General features: G+C 39.3%; 1 long non-coding RNA gene across 34 annotated transcripts in view; it reads right to left on the bottom strand.

Moving 5' to 3' along the window:
* The window catches only part of LOC116183367 (uncharacterized), a 487,183-nt gene that overhangs the window by 116,406 nt on the left and 347,059 nt on the right, over positions 1-23,718 (bottom strand). For 31 of the 34 annotated variants that reach the window (XR_014954476.1, XR_014954502.1, XR_014954501.1 and 28 more), the window contains one exon: positions 1-23,718. This exon is cut by the window's right edge and continues 14,989 nt beyond it. The exons of the other annotated variants lie outside the window; for them this stretch is intronic. This is a non-coding gene — a long non-coding RNA (uncharacterized LOC116183367). 34 annotated transcript variants of the gene reach the window in all.

A 23,718-nucleotide genomic window follows, 5' to 3' on the forward strand; every position in this document is an offset into this window, starting at 1 on the left:
CTGATGTTATATCTCTGAAGAAACTTCCTTTAGCTGGTGCACCAGGAAGTGATTCACGGTTGGGAATTGGAGTAAAGGGGAGGAAGAAAAGGCTGGAAAGCAATTAAAAATAATATTGAAAAAAACCCAAAACAACAAGAAACAAACCAAAAGAAGCAACAAAATTTTTTGCTAATGCTACAAAGCTTTCTAACAGGTAAAATGCAACTGCATATGAAAGGACACTGCATATGAAAGATGCACCACAGCTCCGAGGGATCTAATAAAGATAACACCATTTCTAGCAAGGACAAAGTTCATCCTTTCCTGTTAAAGATGCCCACACAATTCCAGTGCAACTTAAATAATTATAGCTAAATACTGACTATTTGTGGAACAGATTTCATTCCTGAACTCTGCAAGATATATTCTTGTACCTGCACCACACCAGCTATCAGACACAAATATTTATGAAGAAACAGGGTAAAATTGTGGATTCTTGTCTCCTTTGACTCTTTCTGCCTCCATTGGCAAGGAAAAGTTTAATCACAATTTAAAAGAAAGACATTACTCTCTGGAGAATTTTCTTGGATATGGATAAGAAAATACTAAGCATCTACATTTCTATTTTTTATGCCTAGCTCTTGATGTAAAACTTAATAATGAGGGCAAGTCTGAAAAAAAAAAAAAAAAGACAGCACAAAACCACAAAAGACTGACCCAAACAACTTGAAGGCTTTTCGAACAATAAAATATCCAATATTTGCATTTAGAAATGTTAAACTCCTATGTGGTAAGGGAACTGCGACTTATGCAGACATTGACACTTGTCTATCAAGTATGTACAAGATACTACTATAATACATTGATACTTGTCAGGTGAATTTGTACTGATCATCTGAAATTCACATCTAGAAAGACATAAGCCTAGAGCTGTAAGAAGACAGATGAATCCAGACTTACAACAGATGGGAATAAATAACCTTACAGCACTAGGAAACAAAACAAGGAGCACAATAAACTAAGTACAACTTTTATTTGCCACAAACAACAAGATCTATACTTAATGTTGTCTCATTTCTAGATCTAATTCTCCAGCCTGGGTTTTTTATTTTCAGATATCATTGACTGTCCAGTTGTTTGCTGTTCTGATTTTTAAGACTATGGGTGCACTGGTGCTGTGCCAGAACCGACCCATCACACCATCCTATCCTTCCCATGCTCTTGCTTTGTCTTGTGCAGGGTTGCAGTTTCTGTATTGAACTGTTCTGCCTACTGTTTTTTATTTTTGTTGTTGTTTCACAATGAGGCAAGCTAAGAGTTAAAAATATTGCTAGCTTTGGGTTAGTAAAATTTCATCTTCTGTTTGCATTTCTAAGGTTCCATTTGTTGGGGTTTTTTGTTGTTTTATTTTTTCTCCAACACACTCTTGGAATCAGTGTCAGAAAAAATATTTTCAGTAACTATATGGTGCACATTTATTAATCTAATAACTGAAGAATCCCTCCTCTAGAGAAAACTGTGTCAGGGTAACCTACAGGATTACTGATAGGATTTGTTCTGTTGCAGTGATCTGGAGATTACATATTTTAGCTGAGGAGATTCAGCATTAGCCTTTCTAATTTTCCAGGACAATGCTGGTCAAAGTTAACCATAAGGAAGGGGTATTCTAACATATTGCTTTGAGCTACCAGATATTTGGCCAATAGTTCCTTTTGTTAGCGTTGTGACTGGTCAGAAGTATTAACATTATATTGCAGCTCTTGGTGAAAGTCAGTAAAGAAAGCAAACTATGCCTTTTGCTTGTATCTTATTTTAGAGAGCTTCCAAGGACTCAGTGCAAGAGAAGGGTAAACAAAGTCACCAAAGGCACACAATTTAAGGCCAGACTCACAGCACATAAGCAGAGAAGTGGGTCAGAGGTGTTTGTGGGCCCCTTGCTCACTAACTGTACTGTTTTTAAATAATAGAAATATGGGCAAAAGATGGCTACAAATAACAGGACATGAAAGACATGACTTTATTTGAACAGAACAGAGATTCTCTTCCTCTGTTGAATTTCAGTTCATTCACACTACTGTATTTGAACTCACTGTTTAACTGCTTGGACCATGGTGGGATCTATCAGCCATTGTTCCCCTTACATAGCCTTTTTGTAAATATGGGCACCACATCAAAGCTGGGGACAGGCAAAGAGTGCCATTGAATGAAAAGGATTTCAACATATATATAAGGATTGTTCTCATGTAAAATCAAAGAATAATTAGTTTGAAAAGCTAGAGGGAAAAGGTCCCTTTAATTTTCCAGCATCATCTAAGAGGTACCGTTCAGCCCTCATTAGACCACAATCAAGGGTCATGTAACTGCAGGCCATTTACAAAAGCACTGAGTCAGGAGTTCTATTACAAAAGAAACAACATTGGAATGGAAAATAATTAGTTTATGGACTTAATTCAAAAATTTCCAACCCTCCTTACTTTGGGAAAAAAATATGGAAATATATTAACCACAAATAAAATGCATTAACTGTGAACATCAGATGCCACTTTTCCGTGCAGGAAAAATACAACCTTTGGGTTACAATTTGGGAAAACTCATAGATCATTTACATATAGCAAACATATTGTCAGAAGGAACTGAGGATGGTCTTAATAAGATGAAAATTTCTTGGCACTTATTAAAAGCTCTTGTCTCAGTTTATCCCAGTCTAGTCAAGAACTGGAGCCATTTGAAGCCTCATATTAAAATACATCACATCACACACTTGCTCCTCTTATCTTTGTGTTGTAATTAATAAATGTAGAATTGTTGAGGTTTCAGAACATTCAACAATTCTCATTATTAACACAGCAAATAATTAGGAAACAATTACAAAGACAACAGCAGCAGAAGAAAAACAACAAAAAAGCACAAGTTTAAGTATCTTCCTGACAATTGCAGAGACACAATTTTAATGTTTGCACTCTGTTCCCCTAACAGTCATGTATTTGACTCATCTTTTGGGAATTTATTGAGTTGATGGATTATGAGTTTCTGACATTGAAACAATTGATTACTTTCTACATTTTGATGCATTCTGGCTGCAAAGTTCTTGCCTACATCTTACAAGGCATGCTACATACTAAAACAAATTAGCATTTACAATATTGTTTATTAAGAATGAGGTTCTTAAGTTTAGGAATCTGCAGAAGGCAGATCTATGGTAATCATTTCTATAAAGTTTCTCTGCACATAACAGAAAGGAGGAATCAGTAGAGACTAACTGCAAGAAGGACTAACTTGCATTCTAATAGACTTCACTGTAAATCAGTCCTCTGACTCAAGGTTGGTTATTTCAGATCTTTACTCCACACATCTGAGTGCCTGGAAACTTGCAAGTCTTACCTTAATTTGAAAACACGTGGAGTTTAAAGCATACAGCGATGACTAGGTTAGATTACTTCCTCTCATAAAATAAAGTAAAATACATCTTTCATTAAAGTGCCCATCGTAATTTTTCCAGGTACCAAAAACAGAAGAGTTGAGAGGGGATCAGTCCAGCTGTTAGGAATAATTATAGAACAGTCCAATCAAAAATTTAAAAACCTTGCATTAAATTTCAAAGGTAGGTATTGTAACAACTCTCAGTGTATATTTATAACTGGGATATAGAAATGAAGTTTTCCTTTCACTTGTTAACATCTCTGTGCTTTATTTATGCAATGTGCAACACCAGTCTACACATTTGAGACAATATTGGAGCTCCTACATGGCTAGAAAGCAGAGGAAAAAAATTAATTACTTACTTAATTATCAACAAATTGCAAAGGACAAACTGAGCCTCCATTTCAATGATCTTCTATCCAGTTGGAAAATAAACCAAACTCTTGTTATTGTTTAAATGGCATTTTATATGGAATACATTACATGAAATTCCTGAGGCTCCGTGAGCCAAACAGGTGTTTCTGGTGGAACACAGGCAAGCTCCTACCACCAGCCATTCAAGTGCAGTTGTAAACTATCAAATAAAAATTTGATCAGTATATTCTCAAGGCGTTAATACTTTTCTCAAATAGGACTCTGTTTCTTGTATAATTGAACAGCATACTTTGGCATAAGCAGGTCCAATATTAGCTTTCCCATTTTAGTAGAAATTCTAACTAAGTTTATGTATTTTAAGAGGTTGGATGAAGCAACTGAACATATTGGGTCTGTTTCAGTGAAATACTTGCCTGGTAATTTTGTTTCCCCATATTGCAAAAACAGACTTGCTTTGCGAAAATTTAATTGCAGCAGAGTTGCCCACAAAAGTACACCCACCATGCTTTACTCTATATTCCCACGCTTTTTAATATTTGTCATATTTCATCTTTTAATGCAGTCCTAATGAGAGCATATTGGAACACCACAGAACCAGTCTCATAAGAATGTGGTCGTGAAATAAAACGTAGAACAGAAGGAGCATTGTATTACAGCCTCTGTTAATGTTTTAATGGTTGAGGGATTTCCAACATGTTGGCAGTGTCAGGACAAACCAATTTAATAAATTATTAACACTAATCAAACATTTTTATGATGGCAGTCAAAACTTCCTTGGCAGTTAAGGTTAATTCTGTTGAAGTTTGACAAAGATGTTACTGTTTGATGGAAACCGCGTTTGAAACTATAGCCTCCTTCAAATCAAAACCTTGCAGTGCACCGAGCAGAAATGGTTAAGCAGCACGTCCTGAAGTGCATAAAGGAACCCTGAAGGCAGGGCTGCAGCCTCTATGGGCAGTGCAGAGCCAGAGCTGACGAATGATAGCAAAATGTAAATTGATTTCAGCGTATATAATTTGCCTGCCACTACTTGGGAAAGGATATAGAGAGACTGTTATTGGGAAGAGATAAAGCTTGGGCTGTTGAGGGGAGAGCGCTAAATCAATATACAAAGAAAATCCAGGAATTCCAGGCACTTGACAAGAAGGATAGAGAGGGAAATAAAGAATCCTGCCAGTTTTGATGTATTAAACTTCGGAGAAAAGGTATTTTAAAACATCCTTTCATTCAAAAGGCAACCAACAATAACAATGCTAGACAACGCCACATTCTCCCTCCAGCCCCTCTAGCCTTGCCAGTGAGTTAAAATCCAGCACAGCAGAAGCTAATGAGGGGTATAGATTAACAATACAATGTTTCTCAGGCCTTTCTTGGGTCTCCCCTGGGGCACCCACAGACTATACATCATCAATCTACTGCAAATTGATGTAGTCAGCCTGTGACAAGGGTCAGGTTTCTAGGACCAGCTACCAGGCATGATCTAGTCATTTTGAGTTATCAAGACAAAGCTCTGTTCTGCTGAGCTCTGGCCATATAAAATCCACAGCTCTCCAGGTTTTCAGTGAGATGAAATCAAACCATAGAGCCCTCTCTGTTCTCCTCTATGCCTGCTGAGAAACCAGCTCACCTTTCTGAGGTGACACCATTGTCATAATTTTGTGGTCTCTTACAGATCATGCTCACAAACAAGAAAAACATGTGCTAACCCATCAGTTTCTTAATAATAATAATTACTGTTCTTGTTTACTATATGCTAATTATAAAAAAACCCACCAGAATACACACACATATATTTTCAGCATATGCCAACAGTGAAGAAAAATGTGTTTGCTGATGCAGGTTGCTAAGTAAGAAATAAGTTTTGTTGGAGTATCAAAACATTTTGTTCATCCACAGTATTTTTTCATGTGGGATCTTGCTTTTATCCAACAGCTCAGGTGACACATATTTTCCAAATACTCTGTGGATTAGTTTTAGTCATGAAAATTTGTGCTGGTGTTCCCTTAGCTTAGCTAAAGTCTGTGGATTTCCATGCAAGCTTGGTGGCAAACGTGCCTTGGCTCACAGCACTGGAGCCTTGTCAGCTGCACCCAAAGGCATCCATTCAGGGGTGAGGAGATTCAAGAAACAGAGTATGCAACACATGAGAAAAATGAGTTCTTCTGTCAATAATACATGTGCAGTCCATATTAGAGTAGATTTAAATCATTAGAAGGGCCCCTGTTAATTTCAATGGCTTTGATGGTACTAACAGTTCTATAGAAACTTGAATTAAATTTAAATCATCATCCAGGGAGGATTTTCACAATAGCTATAGGTTCAGCACCACCTAAACTTAGAATAGTTCTTCCTGAAGAAAGCTTTCATGGCTGCTCATTGAATCATAAAATATCCTGAACTGGAAGGGACCTACAGGGATCGCCAAAGTCCATCTCCTTGCCCAGCTCAGGACAGCACCAAGAACCACACCTTATGCCTGAGAGCATTATCCAAACTCTCCTTGAGGTACTGATCTGCCTCAGAATAATTTAAAAAAACAAGTTTCTTGTTTATTCACTAAGAAACTGTAATGAAAGTCAATATCTTTGCTACTTCTGTTTTTATTAATGTATCCCCTTAATACATTTTAGAAGGTGGAAAATGTCCATAAAAGCATCCTTGCAAACACTGCCTAGGCATTTATTAACAAAACCCAAATTCTTATATTTATTTTGCATTTTGTCTGCTAGAAATAGACAACAAGCTTTGAAAAGCAGGCAAATGAACCAAGCAAGCCACTTGTAGTATGAACATCTGATGAACATGTGCTCATATTTATTCATGCAAGCATTTTGGAATTTCTCAGTCATAGATGATCTTCCAAACACAACGTCATGCATATGAATGTTCACGAAAAGCAAACAGAAGGATGCACTAATACCTTGTAAGTAACTCTGGGGCTTTTATCTGGTAGATGCCTGCAAATACTTTGTTTCATTATTCAGACAAGTTTTTCATGCTGCCAGCAAACTTCTAAAGGCAAGAAAAAACAACCACACCAAAATCTCTAAATTGCAGGCAACCCTACTTCTTATTTTCCACATTCCCTTTACATAGCTTGAGCAAGTTGCTAAAACATTATTATGTACATGCGTACAAAAATTTGGCTTGAACTCAAGAAGTTTCCATGATCTCTCACAATGAGCTCCTGCCACATCCACTTTTCTTGAAGAACCAACCCTTAAGCCTTTTAAGGTTCCCAAAAAGGAATGCTTTTTAACCTACATTTACCTATCTATTGTTTTACAACTTTGCCTGTAGATGCACACACATTCACCTTTAAGGGCCTGTTTAGTACTTTAGGAATATATCCCATCAGTTAAAAGCCAAGTCTCAGTTTAAGCTGATATAAATGGAAGCTTGGACAGAGGATGATTGTAGTTTTTTTCTTGTAGTATACTACCACCCATAAGTGATTTTACTTAAAAATTTTGCAGGTATTTTGATTTATTCTGTGCTAAAGACAAAAGCTGCATTCATATTAGTACGGGTCATTACTCTTGGTAATATTATTTGGAGCAGACTCTTTTAAAACAGCTGATAATATAAAATAAATATACATTTTGGAAGCAAGCATCAGCACTTTACAGAAGTACAGCACAAAAGTACAGAAGTACAGATCACCCAAAGTTTAAGTTGCCCTCTATTTTTTTGTTGCTGTTGTTAAAAACTACAAGGAAGAACAAATTTCCCCTTTGAAATGAATTATAGACAAGATGTGCTCAATATTAAAAAGCTAAGAAAATAAGATATATCCTTTAGGAAAGGCTTAGATAAATCACAAATTATCAATTTAAATAATGAGCTATGCATACTGTTAAGATATGCCAGAGGAAAGAATTTTTCAGGTGTTTCAATCTGTGGGTGCAACTGGTGGACTTTTCAACTTCTGCCTGTACATAGAAGCCCATGTCCCCTGAATGAGCTCTGCACTGCTGACCTGCATTCTAAATCTCTACTGCAGCTTCACCACTGCTGAGAGTGGTTGCTGGCTTTGATCAGGAATGAAGGATCGAGACTAAAATCCCTTTTCCCAGCTGGAGGAAATTTAAATCATCATCCAGACATGGAATTTTACCTGTCATATCTAGTAACAGAGCACATCAGCACCAATCATTTCCTCCATCTAGTACATTTGCCTTCCCTCTTCCTTCCCACTATGGCAACACCTCCTACAAAAGTAATCTCTACAGGAGTGGAAAATCTTGCAGCAGCTATTCCCTTGGAGGAGAGCTATTAAAAAACTAGCAAACCTAGCCTCCAACCTCAGACAAGCTTCTCTAGTACAGACCAAAGTCTGCCTCTGGTCTGACTGTTCTCTACGTAGAGAATTGTTATTGTCGTCTTCTTCCTGAGCTAAAGCTGAACCCAAATGTTGCTCAGTGTAAGTCAGCTGTCTGAGCAATAATAAACCAGAGTGGCTTGTCTGTGCAGCCCACTGCAGAGAAGCTTCTAACCCTATTTACAGCAAAGTTCACTATTCCCCTCCCAGAACAATGCAGCTGCTCTTCTGACTCTAAAGGCTCCTGCCCTTCTTTGCTCCTCTTCCCATCTATCTTTATTTGGCTGCTTTTCCAAGGGCAGACAAGAGCTCCATGCCATTTTCTGAATGTCTTCTATTTGGAGAACAAAATACCTTTCCCAATCTAAGAGAACTGATGTACTCTGCTGGCTTCCAAGTTGTAAAATTTCTCTCTGTTGAAGCAGCTGCTGAATAATTTCTATTTCTTAGAACTAAGCTGAGAATATGTACATTTTGCTTTGACACATATGGTATAGTTGTTTTTTTCTTCCTTTCCACTACCATCTTGTTTTCCACTTTAAATTTCAGTGTAGGAAATTCTGAACACTTCAGAGCCTGGGAAAATTATTTGGGTTTGGGGAGTGAGAAAGAAGAGGGGTGTAATTTATTTGCAAAGAGTTTTTTATTGTTTTGATTTTTTTCATGGAAGGAAAAATTCCTGAACAGCTTGCAATTAGCAGCTCTGAAAAGTTATAGTTCCTTCAATGGCACACAGCATGCCAAGAAAACCTACACGAGATTCCTCAGCTTAACATGCCTGGAGCAGGATCCAGTTCCTCTAAATCAAAGCACAGCTCACACTAACAGTTGCAGCATGTTAGTGGCTGGATGACTGCTTTATGAAGAATTATAAAGTGACACAGCAGCCTGGCTGAAAAAAACACACACCACGCTTTGATGTTTTTAACCACCAACTTCAAGAGGACCAACAGAAACTTTCCTGTTTTTATTGCAGCCTCTCTATCATCCCTCCCCCAGCTCCCTCCCTCTCTTCCCACTGCTCGATGGGGGACTGTTATCTTTCAGTCACTTTGTAAGCTTGACTTGTTTACAGACTCAATGTCTCTGTTTATAGGCCTCTATCAGAGAACAAACAGGGCAAGTGTGACTTCCTAGGACCTGAAATACGATGCCTTTTCCTCTTGGGCAAAAGCAGGAGTGGCAAGGGAGGGGGAAAAGAGAAATCCTGTAATTGTCCTTCTTGTCCATCTTCCCTCCAGGATTACCGTACACACCTGTACGGTGCAAAGGTATTTTAAGAGCCAGGTGCTTAAATGTTAGCTCATCAAAACTCCATGAAAATGCACAGCAATTGTCTTTGAAAACCTAGGTCCACTTCAGAACCTCCAACAGTAAAATCAATGTTAAATAATGGTTTCTCTTGAACTCCTTGTTTTTTAAGTTCTTTATTATAGATACATTTAGATGTTTATTTGGGGTATCTTAAAAGTTTAAACCACATTTTACTGGGGACATTAAAGGGTGTCAATGGGGTAATTATAAGCATACACACTATAATGATGAAATTTTAGAAACTGTTAATAGTTCAACTTTGTATATTTATTCTTATCTTGAAAAATAGTTAACTTTAGGCATAACCCTGTGTCATGGAGGAGTCAATAAGGATAGTCCTTAATAAGGCACTGAAATGACATGAGAGTCAGTCTGCTTATATTGCTAATGGCAGATTTCAGTTCTTGATAATATTCAGATTATAAACACCCAAGAGGAGGCATGACTTTGTCCTTATTAAGGGTATCTTATTTTACACTGACAATTTTTATTGTAATTGTGGGATTCATTTTTACAGGTTTCTGGTTTTAAAAAGCTCTCTTTTGAACAAACACACATTGGGGAGCATGAGGAAATTTTAAGAAGTGTACAAAGGGTCATATCACATTATAGTACTTTATGATGAGACACTGGGCCAGCCAGTTTTGAAGCTAGCTCTAACTATGCTTTCCCTTGGAATCTGTTTACCCAAAGAAGCTGACAACCTTTTGAACTAAAAGAATAAAACAAATAATGAAATCTAGAAAGTTAACCCCTTAAGCATAAGCCCTTCCAAATAATTAGATCTGACAGGACAGAAGAGGTAAGAATTTATGTGTAGCTCTTCCTTCAACAGCTGTGCCCACACAGATGGGACCTTAGGGCAGTGGTGCTTGGTTACACACAGCCAGGTTACTGTGCCCAGTCCACTCTGGGTCCTCCCATCTACTCCAAAACCTGTCTGCCCCCTGTTCCTCACGGCTGCCTCCAAGTCAGAGCTGGCTCTCCAATGCCCATGATCTCCTCCAATGACCTCAGCAGCATCCCACCAAGCTCCTCTCCCTCTGAGGATACCACTGCCCCTCCCTGCTTTTTATGGATGCCTTGGCAGACCACAGGCAGGAGCATATCCTGCTACTGCACACACTTCTGCTGTGCAAGGGAGCAAGCCCAGTATGGGCTGGGTGTGCTCAAGTGGATGAACTTCCAAAATAAAAGGAAAAAATTAGTATTCTTTAGAGTTCAGGTACAACTTAATCAGTTTAAACACCCAATTAGATATTACTTAAATGGTCCCAGTGTTACTTTGCCTGCTGGCAAGGGCAGAGTTTTCCTCCTTAGCTAGCCTAGTCTGAAGACATCCAAGGGTACTGACCTGTCAGTTTTCTCCCACAGCAGCAGGTTTATCCAGAAGGTTTGTCCTCCTACAGGCAGCCAGCCTCACCAATTCTCCATGTGATCTCTTTGCTTTCAGGTCCTGCCTCACAGGAAGTGCAGGTTTGTACCTTTGTCTGACATTTAACACCTATGGGGCTTCCTCAGCACAGACTGTGGAAAGCTTTATGTGAGATGTGGGTTTTTCCCTCTGTGGTTTCTTACTCTGGAAGCTGTGGAGACCTGTGAGCTCAGGACACACTAATCCTGTCAAAATGCAAGCAATGAGTAAGGAGAAAAATCAACCCTGCACAGAGCACCAAAGCCTTCCAGAGCAGCTCAGCATAAGGGAATTTGTGGCTGTTCTGTTTTGTTTTAAACTAAATTGTTTGGGCCATCCATATTCTTTCCAGTTTTTGGTCTCATTTGAGAAAGACAGAGGAAATTAAACTATAAGAGTAGAAGGTGATTTTCTAATCACAACCACTTTCCCCCTAGAGACTGAGAGCATATGTTTGAATTAATGGACTCTTTCCATTAATCATAAAGAGCACAGGAAAGATGCAAGAGAAGTTAAGTTTTCCTCATCATGCACAAACTTCTTCCAGCTTTCTTCAGCAGTTTCTCATGGGGATGATGAAGCCACTTAGCCTAACAAAAGACCTGGCTTGGATCCTGGACCAGAACTCACATACAAATTAACTTCTGGTTTTGGCATGCAGATATGATTAACTTTTCTTGTCTCCATTTTCACATGCCCCTCCTTTAAGATGGCTGAATAAACACTTTAATGCTCAGCTATAAGTATAAAAGTGAGGCTAAATTTGAAACACATGCCTCTCTTTATCATGGCCTGCCAGGATCCATAGATTACTCTTTCCCCTGGACCTCAGTATTGTCAGATCCTATTCTGATACATAGAATTCTGTCCATGCCAGAGGCGCTGAACTTTATGTTATAGATTCTGCTACGTAGGAAATACCAAGACAAAATGTGACAGGATGCTTAGCCTTTATGCAGCCTTTAGCATGGAATTCTGGCAAATCAGATACTTCAATTATTTTTCTACTGTTTCTGAAAATAAAGCATGCCCAGCCCTGCATGGCTGAAGAAGAGATAGTCCCATGCTATTCCTCATGGGTCTAAGGACAATCAAGACTGAACTCGAAGATACAAAACTGTGTAAAATTTAGACACACAAAAGACATAATAAATTTACCTAATTTTCAGGGAAAAAAAAATGAATGAATATCTTAAAGTCCAAAGTCTCAAAACAGGTAGTAGTCAATCAGCACCATTTCTACTGCTAACAAAAGCTCAAGACATTTCACAGATGAACAATGAAATTCACACCCAAGCCTTCACCTTTCTCACTTTTTCTGACAAATTCTGAACTAATTGCCTTTCCAGATGAGTTATCACACTCGAGTTCCCTGTGAAAATTATTCCCTCTCTGAAATTACTAAGATACAGCTATAAGCATCAGCATCCACTGAAGAACCAGACAAGTACGAGGGCTCGTACATCTCATACAGTGTAATGATGGATGAATAAGGGTTATGTTTGACTTGGGTGGGGTGTGACTGAACCCAGCTCTCCTGAACTCTGCTCCTCTCAATAGACACTAAACCAACAGGTTTTGCCTTTTCAGAGTTACCTCTGAGTGCTTGTGCAGTGTGCACCACAAAATAGGACTCATGGGCAATTATGCTTCTAGGGTATATAATCACATCACAAAAAGTATAATTTTCTTTATTGTATGATTTCCTGAGCTCCTTTGCCAGCACACAGACACCCAGCATAGAGAGAATTTAGGACTTGAGCTTTTCCCAAAAGCACTGGTGCCAGCTGTTGCTTCTGTTCCTGTGCACGTATCTACCATGAAATTCAAGACCTTGAAGAAGATCAGTTTTCACTCCACTAGTGGGAAATAGCTGGCAATCTGGGCATCAGGGCTGAAGTTCCCTTTCCAAGGAATGCCACCTACCTGTTCTGAGATCTCTGTGGATGTACTATGCCCTGCAAGACCGATTTGTTCCCACATTTTGTGGGCTGAAGCTGTGCAAGATAGGGCAGGGCCAGCCCCAGCACTTGCACTCCCTGTGCACATCTCTGTACAGTGCCTGGGATTCCTCAGCTTTATTACAATGCTAGCACTAATTAACAGCCCAAGCAGGCTTAGTGCAATAGTTGCCAAGACAAGTTCTTTGCCTTGAACTGAATCGCTCACCCTGCTTAATGTTTTAAGTTCATCGTTTACTGCAACATCATAAGGTATATCACAGAAATTTTTAGAGGCACAGCTCCACTCCACTAGTTACTTTTCAACAGCAACAAGTCATCATATGCTTGTCCCTGTACTCTGATGAGCTTTAAACTTCAATAAATGATTAATCCTATTTAGAAGTAACTTAGCACGGCTTTAACTGCATCTTTCCATGAAGCGTCACTTTGACATCCTCTGTTGTGTGCATTCACTGCAACTTTCACACGATATAAATTAAGAACATTTACACATGCAATTAGTGTTAAGTAAATGCCTGAAGAACTCCTTGGGGATTAAGTAATTAGATGGCATCATGGAATACCCTTTGTACTCAAAGCTTATGAAGAAAATCATCTACCCCTTCTGCACAAATTGCATACTGGGGTAACCATTGTGCTGGCAGGAAGTCCTGGGAGAAATTGCCAAATGCAGCCTTGAGTTCATACACACCTATTTCTCCAGATCTCCTGGTCCTCCTTCTTCTCTGAGAAGGGAAATTAATAGAAAGAAATCTGTGACTAGTGTAATACTTTACTATTAAATTATTCCCTCCATTAAAAAAAAAAATACCCATTGGAATTAAGAACTTGCATTTTTAATGCCATAGTTAAATTAATAATTATAAAAAATCTGCCTAGAAAAAAAAATACAGCTCTGTACACATAGGCCATTTGCACAGCCTGTGATAATAGAGATTTAATCTTTTCATAACCTAATCTTTATTTTATGGCACATGAAAACTGCAGTGAACTAATATGGCAAAGTATGCAAACACTCTTAGATGGAGAAATACTTGGCACACTAGAGCACCTTGGAAATGGAAGCATGTATTTTACACCTTGCTCATACACCTAAAGCTCGCTGAAAGTAACAGCAGTCATTTACCCTGCTATGCATATGGTTGCTATGCACCAAGATAGCACAAAAGGTAGGTGCTGGGATGGAAAAGGACAATTAATTATGTCTTGAAGATCACAGTTAAAGTGAATCCAGCTCTTGTTAACACCCATCATTCACAGCCAGCCTAGAGAAGAGGGACCTCACCTTGTAAAAGTCATACCTAACTCGTGGAATTAGACACAAGCAAGCTAGAGCTGGCCACAAAAGCGCAAATCAAACACATAAACAAAACTGAAAACAAAACAAAAAAAAGTTACACCCTGAGCATTTAAGGCAGCAAAACTACATCCCCTCGATGCTGACACCAGGTTAGGGCCCCCCTGCTCAGGGCACTGTGTGCTCCACCCCACCAAAAGGGTGGAGGACTCGGAAACTGCTCCCACAGGTCATCCCCACAGCCGTGCACCTCCTTACAAAGAAGGCCCCTGTAGGCAAAGAGCTTCCCGAAGCTGGGATACAGAGAAGGTGGTGTATGAAGGGAGCTAGCTGAGCCGCGCTGCACGGGAGAAGAGAGGAGCCTGTTTGGAGAAAACTGGGATTTCTAAGTGCCAAGCATTAATAAAGAAAAAAAAAATCGGAACAAGAAAAAAAAATAAAAACACAGCAAACCACCAAACCCCAAACAACATAAAACAGCTGCAGGGAAGTTGTTTTTCCACTTGAAGCGGCCCGTAGGAGCTGTTTAAAGGTACCCGGGCGGATGCGAAGTCACAGCCAAGCCCCAATCCCGGGCTGCCAGCGCCACCTTCTTGCCAAGGAGCTCAGCGGCAGCGCCGGCACCCCGGCTCACAACTCGAAGCCATAGAAAATCAGACCTAACACGGCCTCCTAAAAAAAAAAAAAAATTAAAAAAAATCCCAGTAAGTTTGTTCAATCAGAAGCAAAACGTTCCCTATAGGTAAATATTCCTAATTCCTACAGCAGCACTTAAAACCCCCAAAAATATTAGTGGGTGTTAAAAATATAAAAATATTGCAGTTGTACGTGCGTCTGGTAGAATGTCATATTCGAGGACAGTGTTTTATAATCTCCCCCGCTAAGAATCAGGAATTCAATGCACTGTTAAATCAGCGAAGGGCACACCCAAGAGCCATCAGCTCCCTGGAAAGGAGGCTAAGCTCCTCCTCATGAGTCCTTCATCCCCCCAAGGAGCACCACCGAGGAGAGCCCCTAGGGAGACCTCTTCTTCCACTGTCCAAAGGCTCATGGTTGCAGTTGGTGATTTTGCCTGTGTAAAATGAACTAGCAACATTAAAAAAGAAAAAGAACCTATCTCTTGTAGAATTTCAGTGATTCGACGTGCCAAACTGATGTCCTCAGAGCTCAAATGCTCTGGTGACATAAAGCTACAGCACTGAGGCAGCATTTGCGTGGGGAAAGATCCTAGGTACATCAAAGATGATGTGAAAAGACAGTTCTCAGCATGTGAGAATGACTCCTGAGCCTCTCCAGTTTACTTCTGTCAACAATGACCAAAGAGTTCTACTAATGTTATCTACAATTTTTAAAAATCTCCTTTCTGTATATCAAAGTCTCTTTATTTTCTCTGGTCATTTATAGTCCATATCCACTTCAGTCACTAGATTGCACAAGTAATAATAGCCTACACATTTTCATATAACACCTTTTCCAATTTCTACTTGCAATGGATGTGAAAACAACAAAGTCCCAAAGCACAAGTATACTCTCAGTATTTCTGTTACAAGTGCAGCTAGTAATGAAATATACTGCAGAGATTTTCTTTTACAAGACAGCTTTGCATCAGATCATTCAAATAAATATTTCTGGATAATGATCCAAATAATAAGGCCTTGAACACTTCATGACTTGCTATTCCACTTCTAACCTCAGGATTGCAGGGGAGAGCAACAACAGCAAAAGGATGTGACCTTTTATTGCATCCAGAAATGTGGAGCTCCCTGTCCTAACTGCATGGGCTGCAGATATTTGACAAATGGGGTAGAGAAAAAGCTGAATCAAAAGGAAGAACATGTTGATCTGTGTGCATACAGGGAAAAATAAAGTTTTTCCAGGGTAAATAAAGAAGTTTTCATTGAACTTTTTGTCAGAGTTGATGTTAAAATCTCTCACCTATATAGTGAGTTCATCTTTCCAAGAGCTGAAGCAAATTCAGCAAAACTGAGTGAGTTATCTTCTGTGCTAAGAACTCACTGAGTCGGCAGCCAGATTGTCATTGGTAGATTTTTACACACATAAAATTCGCACATGCATTTACACACCCCTGCAACTCACTATTAACTACAGAGGGAGAAAAATGCAAAGGCTAATCTAGAGGACACTTGAAGAAAAAAAAAAACCAGCTGAAATTTTGTCAAATAAAAAAGTAAAAATGAGTACTTTCAACTTTTGAAAACTCTTGAAAACTTTGATTATTGTGAAATATGACTGTATTTCACATCCCACACCTTGATCTCAGGAACATTCTGTCCTAATGGGTTTAACTGCTTAGGAAGTACCAGCTAAACTCTGCAGTGGGTGTGCAGGATGCATTGCCTGGGACTCCCCAGCAGCCAGCCCCGATGGGCGCTTCGGGCTGGGAGCAGTCACAGGCCAAGCTTAATTCACACAGCACAGCCTGGAACAGCACAGCCAGACCTGGTGCTGCTCCAAAAGCAGAGCAGCACTGATGCTGATGATGAGTGGAGCTGGAGGAAGGCAGCGACCTTGCCCCTGTCTCTCCCTGCTGACTGCGGGTCACCCCTTGCCATCTCTGCAGAGGGAGACATCTCTGGAGGGGATTACACTCCTGGGGGCTTGATCTCCCTCTCCAGAGGGCTGCTCCAATGGCTAAAGCTGAAGTTTGCCCTAATCCTGCAGTTTCCTGTTAAAATCTTGTGTATATATACACCTATATATATATATATATATATGTATAATAGGTGTATATATTCAATATCAATTGCAAGGAAGACAGGGCAGTCTTTCAAACTTCCAGTATGTCAACACACTGTACAAACAGGAAGCATCACTGCAGTAACAGGTCATTAAAATGACTGCATACCAACCAAGAACCAGGAGAGTCAACTAAAAAATAAAGGGGGGAAAAAAGTCATGCCTTTTTTACCATAGCTGGCATAGTTCTAGCCTAAATCTCACAGGTTTCATACCCCACAGAAGAGACACCTGTATTTCAGGGAACTACACAAGTAAGCAATGTTACAAATGATCACTTATTTTCTTGCTGTCTGTTTCCATAACACCCTCCTTATCCCTTAACTGCCTCTGTTCTTTTGCTCTCTCCTCAATAGACACAAAGATCCTACAAAGGGTGGGGAGAGATGATTAGAAAGTGATTCTCTCTCCTTTGAAAGAAGTGTTTCTGTGGCAGAGACAACCTGAAAGCAGAAACTGGTCTTTCCCTTATACAGGCTTTAGTCCCTTCGCTTTTCCTGCCTTCTACCTCAAAATGAAGTTATAATCAAAGTCAAAACAGTTTAGTTTCTCAAGAAGCTGACATGGAATAGCCAAGATTGGCTGCCAAATAGAGGGAATCCTATGGTGGAGAGAAAACAAAAAAGCTCTAACCTGCCCAAGTTTTTGTTCATGACAAGATGTACCCGTTATAAGATGGATAAAGCCCAGCATTTGCAGTATTGCTGTGATCACTCTAATCTAGGAAGAGCCCATATTTGTATTTCCTATCCCAAAACCAGCTGAAGCTGCTATGTGCTAGAAACATCTGAATGTCAGCTCCATTTCTTTTTCAATTTTTTTAAAAGTTAAATTAGACCCTCCCTACTTCCCTCAAATATCCACTCTTTTATAATCCAAGCTGTCCCTATACAGCAGTATCCACACAACCAGCTATGTTTTTTAACATCTGTTTTTCATTTTCTTAACAGGAAACCAACACAATTTCCATGACAAAGGAGGATTCTGGTGTTATACTCTCATTTATCTGTCATGTGTACACTTGGCAGCATTTGATCTTTATTCTCTAGGCACTTAAGAAATAATCTAGGAATTACTGCTTCTTGACAATACAAGCAAATAAGGCTATCTATAAATAAACCACAGTAAGGATGAGGGGAGGGCTGCTTTGGACCCACAGAGGGGCTACCTCAGGACTACTTCTTGTTTATTTTTTGGCCAGCACAGGCGACCAGGAGGTCACCCTCCTTTCTGAGCCCTTTTGTGCAAGCTTGTGTATGGGGAGCCTCTCACAAAGCACCTCTGAGGAAATTGATTGACTTCTTTCTCTCCTTCTTGCCAGTCTCCTTGGCAGGAATCTGGGTTTTGGTGGGACCAGGGAAGGTGATACCCCAGTTGGCAGCATGGCCCCTGCAGCCACCTCCCTGTACCTGTGGCACTGGCAAGTAAGATTCACTCCCAAGTGCTGCTCACAGGAGGCAGGAAAAGCGTTTCCATGAGATATTTAGCCTTAACTCCACCCCACCAATTTCAGTTTGAAAACCCACAAAGTCTGATATTCTTGAAATAAATTGCAGGCACAAAAACACTGTTTAGTTGATGCTGTATTCATGCTGAGCTTTTCTGCTAGCACCCACCACATGCAGCCTAACCTTTTTTCCTTTTAAATTTCACCATTTGTAGCATCTTTGACTGTTCTTGTTTGCCTTGGGCCTGATCCAAACAGCTATGGGAGGAAACAGCCAGGATGCCTATTGACTTATATAAAAGTTGAATCAGGGCCATGCACAGTAATGGATACAATCCAGAGTCTTTTTGAAGGCTCTGAAATTAATATCAGTCCCTGGATATACATATTCTTAATATGACATGTATGCTTTAGAAAGGACAATCTTTATTTTTAACTCTCTTCTTTCTATGTTAAAGTGCTGCTCATTATACAAATATACATTTGTAAAGAAACCTTCAAATTCCATCAAAGAGAACTTTTATAAGGAAAGAATTTTGCGACAGAAAGTTAGGGACACCAGTTAAAATTGTTCCAGTTTAACATCTTCAATGTTAAATTCCTTCCAAATCCTTCATTACAGGTGGGATTTTCTTGAAAGCAAAGAGCACAAATCAAAGAACGCATGATCTAAAGTAATTTCTAGACAGATTCAATTAAAATAAAATGGCATATTGCCTACCACCCTGTGGCATCCAGAGGCTGGAGGTTACTCAGATTTCTCTACAGTTAATGAGAGTTAGGAGCTTCAGCAGAGGAGCTAAAGCAGCCTTTGAACCAGGAGACACAAATGACATAAATGTGTGCAGCAGGCAGCTACTTGAAACCGCCCAAGAGAAAATACCAAACGGGAGGCATTGCCCCAGACCTTCACCCCTCACAGGGTTTCTGCCCATCACTCCTTGCTAGAGCAGGGTTATCCTTCCCTGTTTGAGATCAGCTCCCTTCACAAAAGCCTTTGCCTTGGTTTCCAAAGACTCAAGCAGAGGTTAGGCTTTTTGGTGGCATTTGGTACCACAAGCCAGGTTTAATGCAAGAGCTCATTGGTGGGAGCATTACCCTGGGAAGTGGAAACCTGGAATCTGTCGGGATTGCCCAAATATGTGAGCCACCAAAAACTGCCCAGAGAACTTATATGCCCAAAAGAGTACTACCCAGACACAGACAAACAATAGCTCTATTTTTACATACAAACTTATTTATACTCATCCTACTTCTTTCCTAACTAAAAAACTGGCTAGTTTTGTACAAACAGACCTGCTTGAGCTTTGCCAAACCATAACAATTGAACTTTGTTAAAGCAGATATTCAAAGCCAGATGTGATCGTACAAAAAGTAAATACTAAAATGGCAAGAAATTCCTAATTTTGTAAGCTGTCTAAAAATAGAGAAACAAAAGGCTTGATCAAATTGGGCCATCAAAAAAAAATAAAAGCTTTCTTACACTTCAAGGATGAAAGCAAGGAAACTCATCCAGGATTTGCAGTAATATTTCAGTTACTAGAAAGAAAAAAAAGGGGAAAAAAACTAAATAGAAGGAATAGCTAAAAGTGTTATCTTTTCCTCTCTTTGTGGATGGTAATTACATAAGAAATCTCATTACTATTTCCAGTATTTCTCTAAATTAGTGCTTAATATTGTATACAAATTGTACATAGCTTGGCCTACGTAGCAGAGACATCTGGAGAAAAAAATAATTCTTGTAAGCAAACATTAGAATTTATGCCTTTATTAGTATGCCTATCATGTTAAAAATACACCCAAGCAATCAGCTGATACATTGTGGGAGAAAAAGCAGTGAAAACATAGAATAGGTTAGAACAGTATGGCCATCTAAAAGAAAAGAATCTCTTTAACCTCTATTGGTAGTTTCTTTGAATTTTTTAATATCTTTTTTATTAGTTAAAATAATATTCAACAATTTGAAATGTGCCATACAGGAAGATTTAGGTAGAATAGGTGGGAAGTAACAGTATTTGAGAGGCAGTTTTCCATTTAAACTCTGTTACTTACAGGAACTATTATATCTTTCACTACCCACATAGGAAATTTTAACACATACAGTTTTAGGTGAATCCAAGTCAAGATATTTCAGCTGTAGAGAAGCAACAATTTATTTGGGTCAGTTCAGCAGTAATTTGCCCATGACTGAGATGCTAAATTGTTTAATGGAAAGGTATAGACTGAATGTCTCTTTCTGTTGTCTTCATGGGCAGGTTCCATACTAGAGTTCACTTCTAGTGACCTCCAGGGTTTTCCCTTCAGCTAAACCCTAAGTAGCTGACCATGGAGATCTTATGGACATAGCAGGTATGGGAAACAACAATGGCACTTTACATCATTTTTTCTGACTTACACCAGCCATATAACCTTTGTGTTTGTCAGAGCTCTTGTCCCTTAGGACCTCATGAGTGGGGGGGGTTCTGTTAGGGTCAGTAATTGAAAATTAAGTCAAAGGAACCTATGCAATTGGCTCCTCCAGATCCCAATACTCGTGCTTTTATATCATAGATGAGTTCTACTAGATATACTCTAATAACCAGAAACTTAAAATAAAAGCAGGCCTAGAGTATCACTCCACTGCCTAGTCTCTGTCCACTGCCAAAGCAAGTATTGCATCAGTTGTTACAGGTGCATGGGCAAGCACTCCCCACATGCACCTATAAATGCACCTTTGTGTGGGGAATGCATGAACATATGTGTGTGAGTGGGGAAAACCCACTCAACATGTGGCATTCAGACAGCCCTTCCTGCCATCTAACTACAGTTATGAATGAATCATAACCCCAACAAAAATTTCTGCTTTCAGACTCATGGAAAATGTTATATTATTTTTGGCTTATGTCAAAGAAAAGCGGTATGATAAAAGAGTAGATCCAGTAAGGTCCAAGCTCACCTGCACATGTCTTTTGAGGTCCCTCTAGCTTCTGTTTACTTACATAAATTCAAGCAGCATACTTCATATTTACATTTATTGTGTTTTATTACACTGCAGATGTAAAGAACCCATTTACATGAGTGTAGCTTATATATTTTATATACATCTAGCAAGCATAATGATCTACAATTTGATTCCATGACCTGTATAAATATTCATTTGTCAGACTACAAATGCAGAAACTTAATATTTACTTTGGTTTTGTACCATTCCTCATTCATACTCAAAGGAGGGAATTTAATCCTAAAAGTAAAATTACCCCTAGCTTTTCACTTTGCTGCCATGAGAAAGATTCTGTTAACTGTTGGAATTCAATCTGTATAGTTTTCTAATCTATCCCATCACTCACACTCCCAAAGATATTGCAACAGTGCTACTATCCAGGGGAGAAAAAGACATGTAAAGGGCAGACAGCCTTAACTAATGGGAAAGCTTGCCCATAGGATTTGTCCATGACGATACTTCCTCTGAAACAAGCTCACAGGAAACTCTAGTACAATTTTTTTGTTGCTGAATTATATGCCACTCCTTCTTACAGCAGCCCAGCCAGACTGTACATTCAGAGCTAGCCCTCTCTGCCATCATGTTGCAAATCCAGGATACTAAAGATAAAAGCTTAGCAAGAGAGAAAATGAATATCCAAATACTCCAGAATCTGGGGAAATAAAACTATGAGATGTGTAGATCATGACATGGACTAGCACAATCTCCTTGTTTGTCTCAGAATACTTTGTTTTTATAAATGTGCTTCTTCTTATTCCTGACAAAAAAGATCCTAAAAAAAGAACTTGCAGCCACCTTTTCTTCTTTTTTTTCATTGTTACATGCTATCAGTGAAATGACTGGCTTAGGTCTCACCTGACCCAGCCCCAGACACCCAAACCAAATATATTTCATTCTACCCCATGTCATATTGCTGTCCTCACTCCTTTCCTTCAAAAAAAAAAAAAAGCCATTAATGTTTACAATGGATCCAGCCATCCTGTGAGCTCCTAGGAGGAATGACAATGCAGATTCAGACTAGGTGGATGCCTTCCTGATGTCTCTTGTGAGGCTTCTGAGCCCCTTTAGACCCAGACTCAGGAAAGCAGGGCACATATATCTGAGGAGAGTCCCCCATTAAGAAAGCAAAGCCTGTTACCTTTGTTGTAATAGAAAATGTTTTGCATTTTCATTTCTGTCATGCTCTAAATGGTGCCTAAAAATTGTCCAGAGGGGCAGCAGAATATTTTCCTAAGGCAGGAAAGGCTTCCAGTAGTGAAGAGTTAGTCTGGTTTCCTCTCATTTGGTCTCTCTCTCTAGGGGCTAGGGCATTGTAAATGCAGGCAAATCCAATGGGCAGAAATGACAATGTCTGACTCAATTCAGAAGGCTGAATTATTTCTTTATTATAACTATGCTAAAATACATTAATATACTATTATAAAAGAAGGATACTAAAAATACATACTACTTTCTCTGACTCTAATTCTAACATAACTCGTGGCCCTCTCTTGAGAGTCTAGCCACAGGTGGATTGGATTGGCCATCGGGTTCAAACAATCCTCACCAGAATCCAATCAAGCAATCACTCCAGGTAAACAATTCTCCAAACAAAATCCACATAGGAAAATCAAGAATCAGAAATAAAATTTTTTTCCCTTTCATTTCTCTCTGTGCACCTCTGAAAAATCTTGAGAGGGAGAGAAATGTGCTTGCCACACTAGGGAACACAGGGCATTACTTGAGGGTAGGAAGCGTGGCGGGTAAAAAGTTCTTTCACTCCAAGATTGCTGTTTGAAACAGGACATGCACTCACAGGGAAGCATTTTTACTTCTGATGTCAGCTGAAGACTGAATGATAGAAGCTGCTCCTCCCTGAGACTCAATTTTTTCCCTAACCCCATTGAATGCTGATGAACTACAAATGCAATGCTTCTACTGTGAGGTATGATGTAACCTAAGCATGTGAGTTCATGTGAGGATGGAAAAATTCCTTCGTTTCAAACACCTGTCTGGTCTGAAGATTGTGTCAGGAATAAAAGTCACCTATGAGAATATAATAATTAACCGTAATTCAGTAAATGATAAATCATATCTAGCACCTTCTTCCATACCCGCAGACCTATGAACACCATACATCCTTGATATCCTTTGTCATCAAATCACATACATATTTCTATGCTTTCTATCCCCTAGGCATTGCTATAGCAGGGCCACTAATTTTTTAGCCTTAAATCCTAGTCTGAGTGCCCACTTTTATGAGCAAAAATACACAGGATACTGTCTGGCTCCATGGATTAGGTGCACAGAGTCTGATGGTGCAATAATCTGATCAGCACTAGCCATCCTGCTAAATCCTTTATGTCATAGGCAATGAGGAAGATTTGTTATGGCCTCTGGCAAAGAAGAGTGCTTTGATGAATCAACTTCAACAGAGGAGAGACTGACTTTCAGTCTGAATAAGATAC

Source organism: Lonchura striata, chromosome 3, assembly GCF_050655825.1.
Source record: "Lonchura striata isolate lonStrDom1 chromosome 3, ASM5065582v1, whole genome shotgun sequence".
In the NCBI taxonomy this organism is placed as follows: domain Eukaryota; kingdom Metazoa; phylum Chordata; class Aves; order Passeriformes; family Estrildidae; genus Lonchura; species Lonchura striata.